This window comes from Octodon degus, unplaced genomic scaffold, assembly GCF_000260255.1.
Source record: "Octodon degus isolate 3935 unplaced genomic scaffold, OctDeg1.0 scaffold00095, whole genome shotgun sequence".
In the NCBI taxonomy this organism is placed as follows: domain Eukaryota; kingdom Metazoa; phylum Chordata; class Mammalia; order Rodentia; family Octodontidae; genus Octodon; species Octodon degus.
In genome coordinates this window covers 7,744,568-7,751,412 of record NW_004524671.1, presented here as the reverse complement: position 1 = coordinate 7,751,412, position 6,845 = coordinate 7,744,568, and positions in this window count along the sequence as shown.

Sequence of the window (6,845 nt, the reverse complement as noted above, 5' to 3'; positions counted from 1 at the left end):
GTGTTGTGGAACTTTTTTTAATGTATTTATTTGCCTTTTTTTTTGTTTGGTTGGGCTTTTTTGGGGGGGAGGAGGGTCTACAGGGTGTTCAGGGTCTCACTACTAGATCAGATTCATAGTGATTCTCCTGTTTGCAGCCTCCCAAGTGCTGGGATTACAGGTGTGTGCCACCACACCGTCTCAATTGCCATCTCAGCACACCTGGAGGCAGGGCCGGTATAGCAGGCCTGGGGGATTGAATCCCCTACTCTTGCACCTGCTTGCAGGTGCTTTAATCCACTGAGTTATTTGGCCAGCCCTGTTGTGGTCATTTTGATCCCTTTCTAGAATATCTTTTAGTACTCTTTGTAGGGTTGGTTTGGTCATCATGACTTTCTTTAGCTATTCTTTGTCATGGAAGTATTTTACTCCTCAATTAAATCTGAGAAAGAGTTTTTCAAGTTATGTTAGTCTGGGTTGGAATTTATTTTCTTGCAGAATTCAAAGTACTTCACTCCATGCTCTTCTTGACTTTATGGCTTGTGCTGAGAAATCTGTTTTTACTCTGATGTGTTTTCCTTTAAATGTATTTGTTGTCTGTAGTGGCTTTTAGTATGTTGTTCTTATGCTGAATTTCTGGGATTTTGATTATTATACATCTGGGTGTAGTTTTAATTGTGTTGATATTATTTGGAGCTCTATATGCCTTGGCTACCTGAATGTCAGATTGTTTCCCATATTTGGGGAGTTTTCTGCTATTACTTCTACCCATATGCTTTGTATGTCATTCCTGTTGCCTCCATCTATTAATCTTATTTTGTTCATCTTCACATCATCTTGCAGCTGTTGAATTATTATTTCCTGGATCCTAGTTTTAAGAGATTTTTCCTTATTTTTTTCTCTTTTCACTAGCTGCAATGGTGTCTTCAATGTCTGCAAGTTTATCTTCATTTTCATTCAAATGGGTTTACCAACTTTTAATGGAGTTTTTTATTTCCTGTATATCACTTGGAATCTGCTTCATGCATTCTATTTCTTTTCTATGTTTTTCATTCAATGTTTCTATCATTTTTCTATTCTCCTTTTTAAAATCAGTGTCTTCTTTAGAAACACATAGTAATTCATTCATTACAACCATCATTTTTTTAGCTGGGAGAATAGTTATGATTTGATTTCCTCTGTGCCCTTCTCCAGTTGTTTCTTTACTTCAATTGATATTATTTTAGATATTTCAAGTGTGTGACTTCCAATTTCTTCTATGGTAGTATCTCCTGGATTTGTTCTGGATGGGCTTTGGGGCCTGAGATTGCATTTTGCTCCTTCGTTTAGTCATTTTCTATTTTGGAAAGAACTCTTTATTTTATTTCTGTACTACTTCTTTGTGAAAGTTTGTTGGTCGGTAGCTCTATCACTGTAATGAGAAGCTCTCTAATAAGTCTATTCTTTAGCTATCTCTTCTGAGTCAGAGTGTCTTGTTTTGCTTTCGTCCCAAGTTTATTCCTTCTCTATTAATGGAGAGTGGAATATTAGTTTCTATTTGTCACTGTCCTCTGTCCTTCAGAATAGAGCTTTGGTGAGACTATAACCCAAGCACCTTCTGATATTACTACCCATGGGAGAACATGATATTATTACCTAAAGCGTATATGATATCCTAGTTACAGTAGTACAATTGGTAATACTAGTAACACCAATGAGATTTAGAAATTAAACTTTGATAAACAATGGCTTTGTATTTTAGATCATAGGTGCAAACACTAAAGCTATATAACAAAGCAGATCATAAATTAGTACGTAAACTAGTTCCCCTGAGTTCTGTCTGGGCACCTCCTCTTAACATACCTGAAGTCTTCCAGGCAGACTGGTTCACCTATGTGTCCTCCTGCTGCCTCTGTGCCTCATGCATCTTCCCATATTTCTAGGCCTCAGTCTGGGCCCTGCTGGACCTAGCAGCGTGCATCAGCTCTCTTAGTCTAGCTGTAGGCCTCAGCCTAGACCCACGCCACTGAACTCCACCTGCTGGGCCTCTCACACAAGCTCTTCTGGGATGCTGCACTGTAAGCAACTAATTTGAAGACCACATTATGCAATGTCATCACCATTGCTGAATTCATATTATGTTTTTAGTAAAATTCTGTACCATTTGTGGTTTTTTTTACAATCTTTTATTCTCTTTAAAAACATAAAAATTTGTAAAAAAAATATAAAAAATGAAATTAGTTTTCAGTTGAAACTTTTTCTAAATCAAATAACAAGTCTCAATTATACTTGAAAAGTGATACCATACCATATCATGCAAGACAGTTTCTTTCTCCTCTATATCCATAGGTGGCCCACTTGAGTGAGCTATGGTAAACGTGAACAACCACTGGGAGGTATGTGTATGTCTTTGATAGTGGGTGAAATGGATGACTAAGAAATCCGTGATGATCATAAATTCGTTTGTATTGCTAATGTATTCATATCTTCCTATTTTTTAACATCAACTTTTGGAAGTTAACATTTGAGTAATGTCCCTGGAGTGTATGAGGCTGGTGCTGGGTTTGGAGCCTGAACTATGCAGGCCCAGAGGGCCTCCCGTGCAGAAGAGGTCTTAACCTGGCTTAAAGTTTCACTATCACTATCTTCAAATTCTGAATAATTTTGTCTTTGATTTGTGATCTGTGCATGAAGTCTACTGGAGCAAGCATTTGAATAGCAGAGATACGTGAAAAACATGGCTCATCTTTTCTAGCTGTCTCACAGCTGTAGAGAGTCTGTGTGCTCATGATTATAGAATTCTGGCCTATCCTCAGTGCATGGAAGTTGGATTTAACCAGATGTGAGTACAAGGTAGATGTATATGTTGATAGCAGAGTTAGCAGAAATACCAACAGGTCCAAGAAGCCGTATTTTCCTCCCTATTGGAGTCAGAATGTGCTTCGAATGCAAAACAAAGCTAATGGCATTTTAAGAAGCAGGAGCTGTCATGTAAGCAGACTGCTGACCTCACCTGACAACGATATCCACATCTTACTGTCTGGGTACAGGGATGATAAAGAATTATTAGCTAACTCTAGGATGAAGAAATTGTCTTGGATTATCTAAATGTACTCAATGTAATCACACACATCCTTGTGCATGAAACAGAAGAATAATAATTGGAGGGATGGCAGCCAGAGTCGCACTTGACATAATCCCACTGGCTTTAAGGATGGAGAAATGAGCCTTGAGTGAAGAGTAGGCTGGACTTTCTGAGAGCTGGAAAAAGAAAAGGTAGAGTTTCTTCTTTATTTGCTTGAGAAAGAAGGCAGATGGCCAACACCTTGATCTTGGCCTCATAAGACCTAGTCCAGACTTCTGGTCTCTAGGTGAACAAGATAATAACTCTGTATTATTTTAAGCCAATAAATTTGGATAAATTTACTACAGCAGTCATAAAACACAAGCATAAATTTTATCATCCTTTTTTAAACTCATATTACCTTCTTGCATTAACCAACTATTTGTGTTGACAACAATGAAGAAAAAGTGAGGTAGGACAATTCATAGTCTTCTTAATTTTAGTTCTTCCCTCTTTATTGATAAGCAGATGGTAGTGTTTATAAAATACAAGTATATCAAGAAGAAAATAAAAATAGTTTAGTTATGCTTGTAAAGCATCTCCACTATTCTGATGAAAACTGAAATATAGATATATACATGAGATGTGGAGGGCAAGTTCTGTGATTTTAGTGATTCTGAATATGAGTTAAGAGCTCTTATGTTTGCATTTAAAACTGGAATTGAAAAAATACAGATAAATAAAATTTAATGCTAAAACTCAAAACTTGACATTTATTTATATGGAACAGTAAGTAGCAAGTTAAGGGCATTAGAAGAAGTTGAGAGACCCTAAGGGGAAAAAGTATTTATTTTAGTACTACTGGTAGAACTTTTTCTTGCTTTCTCAACCTGCAATTCTACATCCTCAATTCATAGAGGGCCCTGCAATTTATGTTGATGGCCTGCACAATGGACCCAGCAAAAGCACCTAGTACACTAGATTACTCCCATAATATTGTGTGAAAACTCAGTGAGGAATAAAATAATCTTAAAGTCAACATTGGACTGAGTTTGATTTCTCCAACATGAATCTGCCCAATAGGCCATTTTATGCCATACAGACACCTCACAGGGAACTCAGAGGTGCTTCTCTGATGTCCTCCAACACATGTCACAGCTGCCATTGTTGTGATTTCCACCTGTGGGCCTGGTGAAGTAACACTGCTAGGAGGGCTGGGACAGGGAACTGATGTTAGAGACCCTCCGACACAGCGATACTTGTACCTTGAGAACTCTCAGAAACGTACTAAATACACTTATCTATTGCCACAGAAATGAAATGCACTTACTCTTTGCATTCTATTTAGGGACGGATATGATGTTGCCCAGCTCATTTAATCCAGCTAAAACAGGCACTCGATAAAACCTCTGACCTTCTCAGTTTCCTCCAACCTCTAACACTCAGATTCACATCCTTCCTCAAGAGCCTGAAGCCCTTGATACCTTTAGGAATCATCTCTTTTTTTGTCCAGAGACTTTACACCAGACTCTATTTAGTTTGTCTCAGGACATCTAGATAATTCCTCTCTTATGGAACAACAAAGCAAGAACCAAAATGTGTAAGAAATGCCTAGCACTCATTTAGAGGTGGAAGAAATAAAAACCATAGATATGAGACTAAAAGACAATGAATTTCTATAAGTTGAAAAGAAAATATTAGCTCTGTGTCAGGCTAGTGTCTCCTCTGTAGGGAACAGGACAGCAACTAATAGTACAGCAACTTAACCTGTGACAAATGTAACTTATTTGAACCTGGTTAAGATTAAAAGTACCTACAGGGGGAAATACCACCTTCTGTAATGCTGAACTTCAGCTCCATGCTGGAGTGGTCATACTCTGGAGTTTGCACGATGATCCACATTGTGCCTTCTCTGTGGGAGTCATGTCTAGCTGCTTCTGGGCATCACAGAGGAGTCCAGCAGCTTCCATGTTCCTGTTGCAGGGACTCTCTGAGGGACACCATGCATGGTGTGTGGACAGGAACATGTTCTTGCAGGAGAAAGCTACAGGAGAAAGGAGTGGGAATGAACATGTGGGACCCCAGCCTAGGCTAAGGTTCCACTGTGGGGCTAAGCAGTCACTGCCTGATAGTGTAAGGATGAGTGGACCAACTAAGAAGGACTCTCCTGCTGCCTGGAAGGGAATCTGTAGAAATCCAATCTACTAGTTTATCACCCAAGTGGGGCCAAATGAGGATGAAAAGATAAAAAGACCCAGTATTAGAGTGTGTGGACAGGGGACTGTTGTCTACAGAGAGGGCAGAACATCAGCTCACCTTCCTTTATGCACTCAGACAGGGCTACAATTAAAATAACACAACATCCATCTGCCTCCTACCATCCCCAGTACATGTCCAGGTAAACAACTGGATCTCAGCTGTGTTTTCTGGGGAACCTATAACATGCCAGCACACCTGCACACCACATTTCTCCTTGGTCCTCAAAGAGAAGGCCACTTGGGCCTCAATCCTTCCTCCATGGTCTCCCACCAGTATTTAGGTTCATATTTTTTGTAGTTATTGCCAAAATGCTCTTCCCATGGGTCAAACCAATTTATAATCATATCAGAAGTGCCTGATTCCCCACAGCCTTACCAAGAGTGGTAATCAACTGTTAAGATTTTTGCTTAAGCAGGTAAAAAATGATATGTAGGCATGTGTAATTGCTTGCATTTCTCAGTGTCTTCCTCCTCCTTTTCCCTACACAGATACACAACACACATACACCTTGTTTGCTAAAGATTTTTAAGTAAGTGTATTAGGCACTAGCCTTCAATATGCAATACCTTGCTCTCGGGAGACATAAAAAGTTTAGTGGTCTGAGCCTACCGTTTGAGAAAGGGGGACAATGGCATGACGTTCCATTACAGAGGTGAGCATTGTGGCCTCCAAACCCAGCAAGAAATGAGTCATCCATCTGTTGATGGGAACCTAGGAAAGCACCAGACTATAAAGTCACTGAGAAAGAACCATCTCCAGGACTTAGCGTTGTATCACTGTCTAGTTGCTTCGGCCATGAATGCTGATACAAACCTGCATCCAGAACAAAGTCATGTGTTTTCAGGAGAAGTTAATCAATGTCATCACAAAAGGCCACGTATGAGGGTGATTTGAGGAAGGAGAGGCAGTGTGAAATGAAACCAGGGCAGATCACTGCGATTTCTGTGGGCGTAATTTGCATCTGTAATTTTATTCAGCAACTCCCAGATGGAGTATAAAGAGATTTCCATTTTATTTATCTTGTCATAGATCATGCTTTTGGTTAAATTAGCCTCACAAAAAGTTTTCTTCACTATTTCGGTCCATCAACATTACCCTTGTTTTATAATGTGTAGGAAACTGCTGACCTATTACAAACAATGCCTCTGTTTAATTACCCTCCACTTCCGGCTGCATCCCACTACTCTAAGGTGCTGTGGTAATTTAAAATTAAGTGGAACAGCTTCCTATCATATCCTCGTTCCCAAGACCCTGAAAGAATTTGTGTTCTGTTGAAATTATAATAATTTACCTCTATTACTAAATATTACACTCTTTACTTGTGTTAAATTTCACAAAAATGTCATGAGGTTAGATATGGTTATAATCCCTATTTCAAGATAGGAAAGTGACGATCCTGTTAATTGTTACCTGGACATGTAGGGTCTGATTGTGAACTCAGGTAAATGTTACATCAGATGCTGGAAGGCTAAAATATGTGAGTATGAGTGTGTGTGTGTGTGTGTGTGTGTGAGAGAGAGAGAGAGAGAGAGAGAGAGAGAGAGAGAGATTTTGTTTTATTTTT